Source organism: Rutidosis leptorrhynchoides, chromosome 3 (assembly GCF_046630445.1).
Source record: "Rutidosis leptorrhynchoides isolate AG116_Rl617_1_P2 chromosome 3, CSIRO_AGI_Rlap_v1, whole genome shotgun sequence".
Taxonomy (NCBI): domain Eukaryota; kingdom Viridiplantae; phylum Streptophyta; class Magnoliopsida; order Asterales; family Asteraceae; genus Rutidosis; species Rutidosis leptorrhynchoides.
The window spans coordinates 512,099,048-512,112,542 of NC_092335.1; the positions used below are offsets into that span (position 1 = coordinate 512,099,048).

Genomic DNA, 13,495 nt, shown 5'->3' on the forward strand with positions numbered 1-13,495 from the left:
CCACAAGTTACGATACCAAGTTTTAAGTACAAATGAAACTTATGCGACACAATTTAAAAGTATCCAAAAGACGCTCCATGTATGCATGTATACTCGACATCCAATGCAAGTATCAAAATAATGAGCGGAAGCATGTATCATGTATCGTTCAAGGACCTGAGAAAAACATAGAAATCTGTCAACGAAAACGTTGGTGAAATCATAGGTTTAAGTAAGTAAGTACAAGTGAACCACAAGATTTGCATCAATGAAATAATAGTAATACATTCCAAAAGTTTGTTTCACGAGCACCCAATTATCAATGCTTAACATTTCCTTCCATTGAACCCCATCACTTAGTGCTAGAACATACACTGTTTCTCGAAAATATATTTCATTCGTAAACGGTAGCGAACCGTTTGAATGAGGGTTTGTCAAACCCATATGGATCCATACAACATAAGTTCTCGCTTACACCCGGCAAGTGTAACTAATGATAATCGAATTGAGGATTTTGTTCTAAACTCGTATGTAGAATGTTTGTTTTTCCTGTACTTGTGTTCACTTAGTAAAGAAATGTTTATGTTTTCTCATCCCAAATGTAAGTTCAAAAAGAGTAAGAGTGGGACTATGATCTCACCTTGAGTGCACGAGTAGTAAAGTACTTCAACAAGTAAACGTGTGCAAAGAACAATGCTAGTCTTGACCTAAACAATAGGTTTGTATCAATAACGGTAAACACGATAGGTCAAAGATGTTCAATTAGTCCTATGGCTCGTTAAGACTCGATCCTAATAGCATGTGAATCAGATTGTCATGTTTCATGCAAGGTACAAGTATAAAAACATGTTAGAACGATTGCACAATTATTTGGTTAAGTTTGATTAAAAGTCAACTTGGTCGGGTCAAAGTCAACAGAAAAGTCAACGGGGTCGGGTTGGATATCCGACAATTTTTCTAAGTTATATAATCATATATGAGCATGTTGGCCAAGTTTCATGTTAATCGGAGGTCCGTAGCATAGCAAACATTTTCATGTCAAATGACCAAAGCAAACAGCCAGTTTTAGCCAAATGGGACGGCGTCCCAAATGGCTAGACGGCGTCTCGATTAAAAGAGTGGGACGGCGTCCCCAATTCCTAGACGGCGTCTAGGTTAGAAAAGTGGGACGTCGTCCTGGGTATCTGGACGGCGTCCTGAGGTGTTTCCAGGCCCTGGTTGCTGAAACTCCTAAGTGCACGAATCAAAACTCAACCCAACACAATTTACAAACCGCAAACATTCAAGGCATGCATTTTATATCACCGGAAAGGTATTTTGACAAGGAACGCAACTATGCACTTTTTATCAATCAAACTTTCATTTACAACAACCAAAAACCGCAATCAATGCTCCTCATTCAATGCATACGAGTCATAAACGCCATTTAATGATTCGATAGCCAAATTACATGAACAATATGCCGTTTCGAAGGTAATTAAGCATACAACACAACCTAACACTTACAATTAACATTTCATGTCATTTAATGCATCAAAAATCCATTCCTAGTTCATGAAATCCTAACCAAAAATCACCAAATTTCATAATCAAGTTTAAGAGGTTTCTTAGATCAATCTTTACATCCAAATGAAGCTAATGATACTAGTAACACTTTTAAAACATGCACATTAACAATCTAATAACCTTTGATCATCCAAAATCAAGGATTTAGCAAGTAATTTTCATAATGAACTAGTTACACCAAAAACAACAAATCGAGCATACAAATTACTTACACGACATCACAATGAGCCATAGACACTAATTAACAACTTTATAACTCAAAAATCTCAAGAACACATAAAATTAGTGATTTTAGAAAGTTACCCAAATGAGATGAAGTTGGTATCAAATTGAAGAGGATGAAGAGAGGATTCCAAATATGTAGTTTATTTTGTTGTAAGCCTCCTAGATCGAATTTAGATGATGATTGAATGAATTTGGAAATTGGGTGTGTTCTTGCTAGAGAGAAAGAGGGAGAGAGTGAGAGATGGTTGAATGGTGGTAATTGGGGTAGACTAGGTGACCTAGTCAACTAGTTTGCCCCGTGTCAATTTTAGTCCCTCGAGTTTGTAGTCGGGTGCGGAAAATACCTAAACGGAATATTTTAAAACGCGTATTAACGGGAGATGTTATAAACATATAACGGAGTTTAAATTAGTATAACGGAAAAGAAAACGGAAAAAGGTGGGATGTTACATTACCTACTCCTTAAAAGAAATTTCGTCCCGAAATTTAAGTAGGCGTAGTAGTCGTTGTTTCTTCCTCGAGATCTTGCGTTTCCGAATTCACAAATAGATGAGGATACTTCCTTTGCATTTGATCTTGTCTTTCCCAAGTAAACTCGGGTCCTCTTTTGGCATCCCAACGAACCTTGACAATCGGGATTCGGCTTTGTTTCAATGTCTTGACGGAGGTGTCCACAATTTCAACCGGTTCTTCCACAAAATGAAGTTTGTCATCAATAGTAAGTTCTTCGAGAGGGATGACGATATCGGGTTCGGCAAGACACTTTTTCAAGTTAGATACATGGAAGGTAGGATGAACGGAGTTCAATTGAGGCGGAAGATCTAAACGATAAGCAACGGTTCCAATGCGCCCCAAGATTTCGAAAGGACCAATATACCGCGGATTTAGCTTCCCGCGTTTCCCAAAACGGATTACACCCTTCCAAGGTGCGACTTTTAACATTACTCGGTCACCGACTTGAAATTCAAGATCGTTGCGTCGTTTGTCGGTATAGCTCTTTTGACGACTTCGGGCCGTCCTAAGCCTATCTCGGATTTGAACGATTTTCTCGGTGGTTTCGTGAATGAGTTCGGGTCCGGTGATTTGCACGTCGCCTACCTCGGCCCAACAAAGAGGTGAACGACATTTGCGGCCATATAGCGCTTCAAAAGGTGCGGCTTTAATACTCGCGTGATAACTATTGTTGTAAGAGAACTCGGCGAGAGGTAAGTGCTTGTCCCAAGCTTTTCCGAAATCAACCACGCAAGCTCGTAACATGTCCTCTAAGGTTTGAATTGTACGTTCGCTTTGTCCATCGGTTTGAGGATGATATGCGGTGCTCATGTCTAAACGCGTTCCCAACGCTTCTTGCAATGTACGCCAAAATCTAGAAACGAAACGGCCATCTCGGTCGGAGATAATCGATAAAGGTACACCGTGTCGGGCTACGATCTCCTTAATGTAAAGTTGTGCACGTTTCTCCATTTTGTCCGTTTCTTTCATGGCAAGGAAGTGTGCGGATTTGGTGAGACGGTCAACAATAACCCAAATGGTATCATAACCGCCCGTCGTTTTTGGTAGCTTGGTGATAAAATCCATCGTTATCCTTTCCCACTTCCATTGCGAGATCTCGGGTTGTTGAAGTAGTCCGGACGGTCTTTGGTGTTCGGCTTTGACTTTGGAACATGTCAAACACTTGGAAACATAAGTAGCTACGTCCCTTTTGATGTTCGGCCACCAATATAGTTGTTTAAGGTCGTGGTACATCTTATTGGCACCGGGGTGAATCGAGTATCGTGACTTATGGGCTTCATCTAAAATAAGGCTTCGTAGGTCCCCATAACTAGGCACCCAAATCTTTCCGGCGTAATATCGGAGTCCGGTCTCCCTAATTTCGAATCGAGAGACGAGAATGTTCAAGAGCTCGTGTGAAAGGTTTTCATCCTTGAGAGCCTCATCTTGGGCTACCCGAATTTGGCTATTAAGGTTTGTGTGGATGGTGATGTTTAAGGCTCGGACACGAAGAGGCACCGCTCTTTCTTTTCGACTTAAGGCATCGGCTACTACATTTGCCTTCCCGGGATGGTAACGAAGCTCGCAATCGTAATCGTTTAAGGTTTCAATCCACCTTCGTTGTCTCATGTTTAGTTGCTTTTGATCGAAAATGTGTTGAAGGCTTTTGTGATCGGTGAAGATAGTACTCTTGGTTCCATAAAGATAGTGTCTCCACATTTTAAGTGCAAAGACAACGGCTCCGAGTTCGAGATCATGTGTCGTATAGTTTCGTTCATGAATTTTGAGTTGTCGAGAAGCATAAGCAATGACTTTCGTTCGTTGCATCAATACACACCCAAAACCATGTTTTGAGGCATCGCAATATACAACAAAGTCATCATTGCCTTCGGGAAGTGACAAGATAGGAGCGGTGGTTAGCTTCGTTTTCAAGATTTGGAATGCGGATTCATGTTCGGTCACCCAAATGAATTTCTTTCCCTTGTGAGTCAATGCGGTTAGAGGACGTGCAACCAAAGAGAAGTTTTCGATGAATCTACGATAGTACCCGGCGAGACCCAAAAATTGACGAATGTGAGTAGGAGTAGTAGGAGTCTCCCATTTGCTAATGGCTTCGATTTTCGTTGGATCGACTTTAATACCTTGGTCACTTACAACATGACCAAGAAATTGAACTTCCTTTAACCAAAATTCACACTTGGAGAATTTGGCATAGAGTTGTTCTTGTCTTAAAAGTTCAAGCACGAGTCGGAGATGTTGTTCGTGCTCTTCTTCATTTTTAGAATAGATCAATATGTCATCGATGAACACAATAACGAATTTATCGAGATACAGTTTGCACACGCGGTTCATAAGATCCATGAACACCGCCGGTGCGTTAGTGAGACCAAATGGCATGACAAGGAATTCATAACTACCATAACGAGTTCGGAAAGCGGTTTTGGAGACATCTTCCCCCTTAACCCTCAATTGATGATAACCCGAGCGGAGATCGATTTTCGAATATACACAAGACCCTTGTAGTTGATCAAAGAGGTCATCGATGCGAGGAAGAGGATATCGGTTCTTAACCGTCAATTTATTTAGTTCACGATAATCAATGCACATTCGTAGGGATCCGTCTTTCTTTTTAACAAACAAAATCGGAGCGCCCCAAGGTGAATGGCTAGGTTGGATAAAACCACGATCAAGTAGTTCTTGGATTTGACTTTGCAATTCTTGCATTTCAGATGGAGCGAGTCTATATGGTGCACGCGCTACGGGTGCGGCTCCCGGAATAAGATCGATTTGGAATTCAACCGGTCGATGAGGCGGAAGACCCGGCAATTCGTCGGGAAATACATCGGAATAGTCACTAACAATTGGCACATCATCGATGTGCTTCTCATCGGACTCGACTTTCTTAATGTGAGCAAGGATCGCAAAACAACCCTTACGGAGTAGTTTTCTAACTTTAATACACGAAACGAGGTTGAGTCCGGTGCAACTCTTATCGCCATAGACGATCAAAGGTTCACCATTCTCGATAGGAATTCGGATTGCGTTAAGATCACAAAGAATGTGAGATTTCGTTTTGACTAACCAATTCATACCGATTATTACATCAAAGCTTCCTAGTTCCATGGGTATCAAGTCAATTTCAAATTCCTTACCCAAAATGTTCAAAGTACACCCCCGGTAATATGTGTCGGCACTTAAGAGTTTTCCGTCGGCCACTTCGATGGAATAAGTAGTATCTAAAGGGTGTGGTGGAGTGCAAAGGGTAGGAGTTAAAGTCTTCGACACAAAACATTTATCGGCACCCGAATCGAATAAGCAAGTAACATAAGAGTTGTTGAGAAGAAACGTACCCGTGACTAGTTCATTGTCATCTCGGGCTTCCTCGGTGTTGATGTTAAAGGCTCGGCCTCGGTTGTTGGGGTTGGCTTTCTTCTTTGGGCATGCATTTCTATAATGACCCGTTTGACCACATTCGTAACAAGTGCCCGTCTTTGGTGCATTGGGCCACTTTCGAGCAACGGGAGTGGCACTTTTACAATCGTTGGCCTTATGACCAACTCCTTGGCACCGGTGGCAAATTAACTTGCCACATTCACCAAAATGATGTTTGTTGCATTTGTTGCAAAGAGGTAGGTTCCCGGCATAACCCCTCTTGCCGTCGTTGTTGACGGGCTTTTTGGTGAAGGTGTTGTTGTTGTAGTTGGTTGATGGAGTGGCTTCCCATTTCCTTTTGTTGCCACCCGACTTGTCCTCGGCCTTAGGAGCCGGCACTACGATTTCGTCAACCGTTTCAATTAGTTGGCGAGCCATGTTCATAGTGGCTTGATGAGTAGTGGGTTTGGATGACATCACCCCTTGTTTGATGCTTTTTGGAAGACCGAGCATGTAGAGCTCAATCCTTTGAGATTCGGGGTTAACAAGATTAGGACACATCAAGGATAGTTCGGCGAAGCGTTGATTATAAGCTTTAAGATCGTTTCCGACCGCTTTCAAAGCTCTTAGTTCTTCCTCAAGCTTTCGGGTTTCTTCGCGCGGAAAATATTCAACAATCATCTTTTCCTTTAGATCGGCCCAAGAGAGGGCATGAGCTTCATCGGTACCCACCGATTGAACATAGGTGTTCCACCATGTTAGAGCAATTCCGGAGAAAGTGTGAGTGGAGTATTTGACCTTGTCTTGGTCCCGACAACCGCTTATGCTAAAGACGGCTTCCGTTTGCTCAAACCATCGGGTGAGCACGACCGGTCCCCCGGTTCCATCAAAAGTGTGAGGTTTGCACCCCATGAAAGCTTTATAGGAGCATCCCTCGTTTGAGTTTCCGGCTCCATTGTTGTTGTTGTTGTTGTTGTTGTTGTTGTGGTTGTTATTATTATTGTTGTTGGATGACTGACCGGCCATGGCCGCATCTACGGCGGTAGCTATCATCCGTTCGAGAGCTTGTTCGGGAGTTTCATTGCGGCGTACACGACGAGGAGCCATTGTTCCTTCAAGACACAAGAATATCATTGATTAGTATTCTCAATAATACTAACCGTGATATAGAATAAAGATAAAGAGAAGTTTTTCCTCGACTCGCCTTAAATTCTTTATGTCATAATGTCGGAACGTTCATATGAGTCACCGTAATATAATCCCGGAAATTATATTACCCTGATTCATATGTGCATTCGACATTATTCTATAAAGTCAAGGTGGCGTGTCAATCAAATTAAACAACGTGAGATTAAGATGAACTAAGAGTAGATATGAGTAGAAGCGTTCGAGTATAAATGCACAAGTAGTCAAGTAATTCCTACTTCAAGTCTATATGCCGGTTGTAGTCTAGACTCATCAATGTACACTATGACTCGGGGTTGACACTAATGAACTCTAAATCCCTACAACCAACGCTCTGATACCATCTGTAGCGACCCGACCAAATCGTCATTGACGGCGCCGTCTACTTAGGTCCCGTTACGTGGTCATAAGTCTTTAAAACAACGTTTGACCAAAAGATATGTCGCATTCATTTCAAATGTAAAGGTTGTTCAAGTTTTACAAGAATAGTTCCACCACAAGTTACGATACCAAGTTTTAAGTACAAATGAAACTTATGCGACACAATTTAAAAGTATCCAAAAGACGCTCCATGTATGCATGTATACTCGACATCCAATGCAAGTATCAAAATAATGAGCGGAAGCATGTATCATGTATCGTTCAAGGACCTGAGAAAAACATAGAAATCTGTCAACGAAAACGTTGGTGAAATCATAGGTTTAAGTAAGTAAGTACAAGTGAACCACAAGATTTGCATCAATGAAATAATAGTAATACATTCCAAAAGTTTGTTTCACGAGCACCCAATTATCAATGCTTAACATTTCCTTCCATTGAACCCCATCACTTAGTGCTAGAACATACACTGTTTCTCGAAAATATATTTCATTCGTAAACGGTAGCGAACCGTTTGAATGAGGGTTTGTCAAACCCATATGGATCCATACAACATAAGTTCTCGCTTACACCCGGCAAGTGTAACTAATGATAATCGAATTGAGGATTTTGTTCTAAACTCGTATGTAGAATGTTTGTTTTTCCTGTACTTGTGTTCACTTAGTAAAGAAATGTTTATGTTTTCTCATCCCAAATGTAAGTTCAAAAAGAGTAAGAGTGGGACTATGATCTCACCTTGAGTGCACGAGTAGTAAAGTACTTCAACAAGTAAACGTGTGCAAAGAACAATGCTAGTCTTGACCTAAACAATAGGTTTGTATCAATAACGGTAAACACGATAGGTCAAAGATGTTCAATTAGTCCTATGGCTCGTTAAGACTCGATCCTAATAGCATGTGAATCAGATTGTCATGTTTCATGCAAGGTACAAGTATAAAAACATGTTAGAACGATTGCACAATTATTTGGTTAAGTTTGATTAAAAGTCAACTTGGTCGGGTCAAAGTCAACAGAAAAGTCAACGGGGTCGGGTTGGATATCCGACAATTTTTCTAAGTTATATAATCATATATGAGCATGTTGGCCAAGTTTCATGTTAATCGGAGGTCCGTAGCATAGCAAACATTTTCATGTCAAATGACCAAAGCAAACAGCCAGTTTTAGCCAAATGGGACGGCGTCCCAAATGGCTAGACGGCGTCTCGATTAAAAGAGTGGGACGGTGTCCCCAATTCCTAGACGGCGTCTAGGTTAGAAAAGTGGGACGTCGTCCTGGGTATCTGGACGGCGTCCTGAGGTGTTTCCAGGCCCTGGTTGCTGAAACTCCTAAGTGCACGAATCAAAACTCAACCCAACACAATTTACAAACCGCAAACATTCAAGGCATGCATTTTATATCACCGGAAAGGTATTTTGACAAGGAACGCAACTATGCACTTTTTATCAATCAAACTTTCATTTACAACAACCAAAAACCGCAATCAATGCTCCTCATTCAATGCATACGAGTCATAAACGCCATTTAATGATTCGATAGCCAAATTACATGAACAATATGCCGTTTCGAAGGTAATTAAGCATACAACACAACCTAACACTTACAATTAACATTTCATGTCATTTAATGCATCAAAAATCCATTCCTAGTTCATGAAACCCAAACCAAAAATCACCAAATTTCATAATCAAGTTTAAGAGGTTTCTTAGATCAATCTTTACATCCAAATGAAGCTAATGATACTAGTAACACTTTTAAAACATGCACATTAACAATCTAATAACCTTTGATCATCCAAAATCAAGGATTTAGCAAGTAATTTTCATAATGAACTAGTTACACCAAAAACAACAAATCGAGCATACAAATTACTTACACGACATCACAATGAGCCATAGACACTAATTAACAACTTTATAACTCAAAAATCTCAAGAACACATAAAATTAGTGATTTTAGAAAGTTACCCAAATGAGATGAAGTTGGTATCAAATTGAAGAGGATGAAGAGAGGATTCCAAATATGTAGTTTATTTTGTTGTAAGCCTCCTAGATCGAATTTAGATGATGATTGAATGAATTTGGAAATTGGGTGTGTTCTTGCTAGAGAGAAAGAGGGAGAGAGTGAGAGATGGTTGAATGGTGGTAATTGGGGTAGACTAGGTGACCTAGTCAACTAGTTTGCCCCGTGTCAATTTTAGTCCCTCGAGTTTGTAGTCGGGTGCGGAAAATACCTAAACGGAATATTTTAAAACGCGTATTAACGGGAGATGTTATAAACATATAACGGAGTTTAAATTAGTATAACGGAAAAGAAAACGGAAAAAGGTGGGATGTTACATCCCGCCTACCGTACCCGATCAAGCGTATGTGGTTATATATAAATACGTCAAGTTGTAAATCTCTACATTAAATTAACAAGATATCATTTAGTTAATCGAATATAAAGCCCATTAATAGTCCATAGTCCAATTTCCACAAGTGTCGGTCTTTTGTCCAAACCCCAATTATGGTCCAAAGCCCAATAACCCCGTCTTAATATTTAGCCCAACATTCACGATTACTTCGGCTCAAATAAGCATAATAATAACTTAAATACGAGACATTAATTTAAAAAGGAGAATTTAGCTTACAGTGATCATTAATCGCGTAGTGTTACAGGGACAGAGCTCCGACTTTAAAACCTGTAAAATAACCGTTTACATTACCCAAACTAACTAATATAAAACTAAACTAATATATATATATATATATATATATATATATATATATATATATATATATATATATATATATATATATATATATATAATATAATATATATTATCACAGAGTGAGTATAGATATTGTGGATGGTGTAATGGATTCGGCAGAAGCTCGTGCCTTTTATAGGCAAATTCTGATTTTGGCAGCTCCGTGATCGTGGAGGTTTTACCCTATGCAGCTCCGCGATCGTGGAGGTTCAGTATCCAGCTCACCAACTTTTGTTTCCTAGCTTGTCGACTTATTTATTTAATATATAAATATAATATATAAATATAATTTATATAATTATTTATATATTATATTATATTCTTGTGCATAGTTGACTTGTAATTTTGGCTCCGTTGTCTCGTACATTTACGCCCGGTTTATGTCTCGGTTTCGGTTTCTCGAACGACTTTTCGTATGATTTAATATCTTGTACTTTGCGTTTCGCGGTATGTACTCTTGTCAATTTTTAGACGTTTCTCATCAATAAATTGAACCACTTGGATTGTAACTTGTACGTTTGAGCTTTTTGGTCATTTGCGTCTTTAAATCTTCATTTTCTTCTTTTGTCTTCGCACTTATTTAATATAAACGATTATTACTTAAAAATAGAACAATCACAACTAAAAGCTTTACATATTGGAAGGATATTGCTATGAAATATATGTTCCTTTTTAGCATTATCACTTACTCACCTGAATAATTAGTATATGGTATACTATGCTATATTATGTGACTTGTTGTGGCCACCTTGGATGCCGGCTACGGGTTAGTAGTCCGGTAATTGATATTGCCAATTGCGGGTTTTGTAGCGGCAACTGGCTTACATGTGGGGTAGCTATGGTTTTGTAGCTATGCCAAATTTGTAAGTTGGGCAAGAGGCAGAAATGAGTCTTTCTGGTTCAGGAATTACTATTCACGTAGTATAGTTGAACGATGCACCCCCTGCATCTGGATACTATGCGAGGGAGACAGTAATTGGAATTATCGGTATACTCCAGCCTGATCAGTTGGAGTTAAGGGCCCGGCCAGGCCGCCGATCCTCTTGTTATCGAGACCTTGTTTGTGTATTGGCTAGCTTGATGCTTAATGCTTATACCTGTTAGGATTGTGCCATTCACTTAGCCTTGTGCTAATCCCCACAGTTCCTCCCTTGCAGGTTATGCGTTGTTTGGTTGGGTTTTGGGAGAAGAATACATATGTTGGTTATGTTTGATACGCTTACTCTGATGTTCGTTTTTAATACATTATATAAATGGTTTTGTAATAACGTAACACCTGAATAACTGTAATAACCATGTCGTAAGTTTATTACTTAATTTGGTATGTAAATATAATAATTATGTTTCCGCTGTGATTTAAAAAAAAAAAGTACGATGTTACAGTTTTGGCTAATGGTTCGAGGTGGTAGTGAGTTGTAATTGTGTGAAATCAATTGGTGAAAAAGCGAAAACTCGTAATGATTAGGGTTAAAGTTTGCGGTTTGTGGGACGCTAATTGAAACAATGCCTAATGTACTTAATTCTTTAACTTTGGTAGACAAAATGAAAGCAAGTTTAACTTTTCAATCAGATGTTTGTTTTTTGATCTCTGAATGACTACTAAGAGGATTCATTGTTGTAACTATAGCACCAAGATACAAAATACCTAAGAAAATGATATGAAAGTGGACAAAATTAGGCAAAATTAATAACACAACGTCGCCTTTTCGAACGCCCATTTGGTTGTGGAGCCCACTAGCCATGGATTTAACCAGTGGTTGAAGTTGTGCGTACGATAACGATAAACTGGTTGAGGCGTCAATGAAGGATGTTTTGCCATTGTGTTTGTGTGAAAATATGTGGGACAACATCAGTAAAAGGGTGTGAAGGGAGGTTAATTGGTGTGTGTTTGCTGCTGTAAATTCCTGTTTCTAAAGAATACCATTTAGGAACATTAGTAGTTTGTTTTTGCTTATAAGAATCTTTGAAGATTTCCATTTTTTTTAAGAACGGTTACAGAAAATTAAGAAGATGATTATCTTGTAGGTTTGGTTTATATTGTGGTGGATGGTATATTAAAGAAAGGTGATGTGAGGGATATATATAATCTTTAGATGCTATCCAAGCTTGAAAATTAATTGTTAAAAACATTTTATTATTGTAAGCAAAATTGGTTGCAACTTTTTTTGAAAAGTAAAATTAATTATGTAGTAATTATAAATATATTCAATATAAAGTATGTTTTTACTGTTCACTTCAATATTTAATTAAGAAAGGGTATTTTGGTCTTTTACCTCCTTAGATATTTGTTGGTTGTTTCTCTGATTCTCTACAACATTCTGGAGTCTGGACCGATCTATTCTCTTGTCCCAGCCATTATATATAAATTTGCAGGTTTAATATTTACTTTGGTGCTGTTATAAACAAAAGTAAGCAATGGTTCAGTGGTTGACCAATTGGTATAACTGACTAATGCTCCAGGGCTTATCAATTTTTTTTTATTTTTTTTAGTTCTTAGTTCTTACTTTCTCCTTTTTCCGAAACTTTTTTCCTAAACTTTTTTCCTTTCTACTTCAATCTTCTCACTATCTCATCGAATTTAATTTTTCATTTTAATCACTCTCATTTTCTTTGACCACTTTTATCTTTGTTCTTCACAAAAATTAATCATTATCATTAATAGTCATATATAAACGAAAGGAAAAAACTTCAACTTTTTGTAAAAAACATCTTAAATAACTCTTTTTTTTACCCGCATTATAACATATATACAAATAGTTAGTAATCTAACTAAAAAGATAAAACAAAAACGATATTACGTGTTGTTTACAATTGAAATAAGTAAGTGTTTCGTTTGTCTAAAACGACTTATTGTCTCTTAGATTATATTATGCTCATCTTTAAAATATTTTTATTAAAAATTTATTATATAGTTAAATAATACAAAAGAGGTATTCTGTAAACAACATGGGGTGGCCGCCGCAATGCGCGGCTGATCACCCTGCTTGTTTACATCAACATGTATAATTTAAATAATAATACTGTTATAACTGTCATGCTAACCTCAAACATTTTCTACAAGTCTACAATAGTTGACGTAGTCTAGATGTTTATTTTGTGGTGGCAGCTGGTATATTCACAAAGTTCAACAATTTTAGATTTGTTTCTAGTTTGCTTGTTTATTTGATCCTTTGTTGTCCGGGTTGCTTTGTTAGTTTAGGCCCCGGTTAAGGTTGTTTGCAGATAGCGAGTGATTGTTAGTTTGATTTTAGTCTCGACTCTCGAGTCTAGGAATATCATTTTGGTTGTGTTTTTGTTCGATTTTTATAATTATTGGTGAAAGAAAACCTTGATCATACAATTCTGTTATCTTTACCTCAAAAAAACAAAGTTAAAAAATATAAGGATTTCACTTTTAATCAATCTAATTTTATTTTGACCTACTAAAATTACTTTTGATTGTATGAAATTAAAATTGAACGTTTATATTAGTACATTAGAAAAAAACTTTAAATACTTAATTTGAGATCGAGGAAGTATTTAGAAATTATTGTACAGATACCATATTAT

At 38.1% G+C, this 13,495-nt stretch overlaps 1 pseudogene; it reads right to left on the bottom strand.

Annotated features, from left to right (window-relative positions):
* LOC139901859 (4-coumarate--CoA ligase-like 6) overlaps positions 1 to 11,923 on the bottom strand; it is a 34,724-nt pseudogene extending 22,801 nt beyond the window's left edge.
* Between the last annotated feature and the right edge of the window lie 1,572 nt (positions 11,924 to 13,495).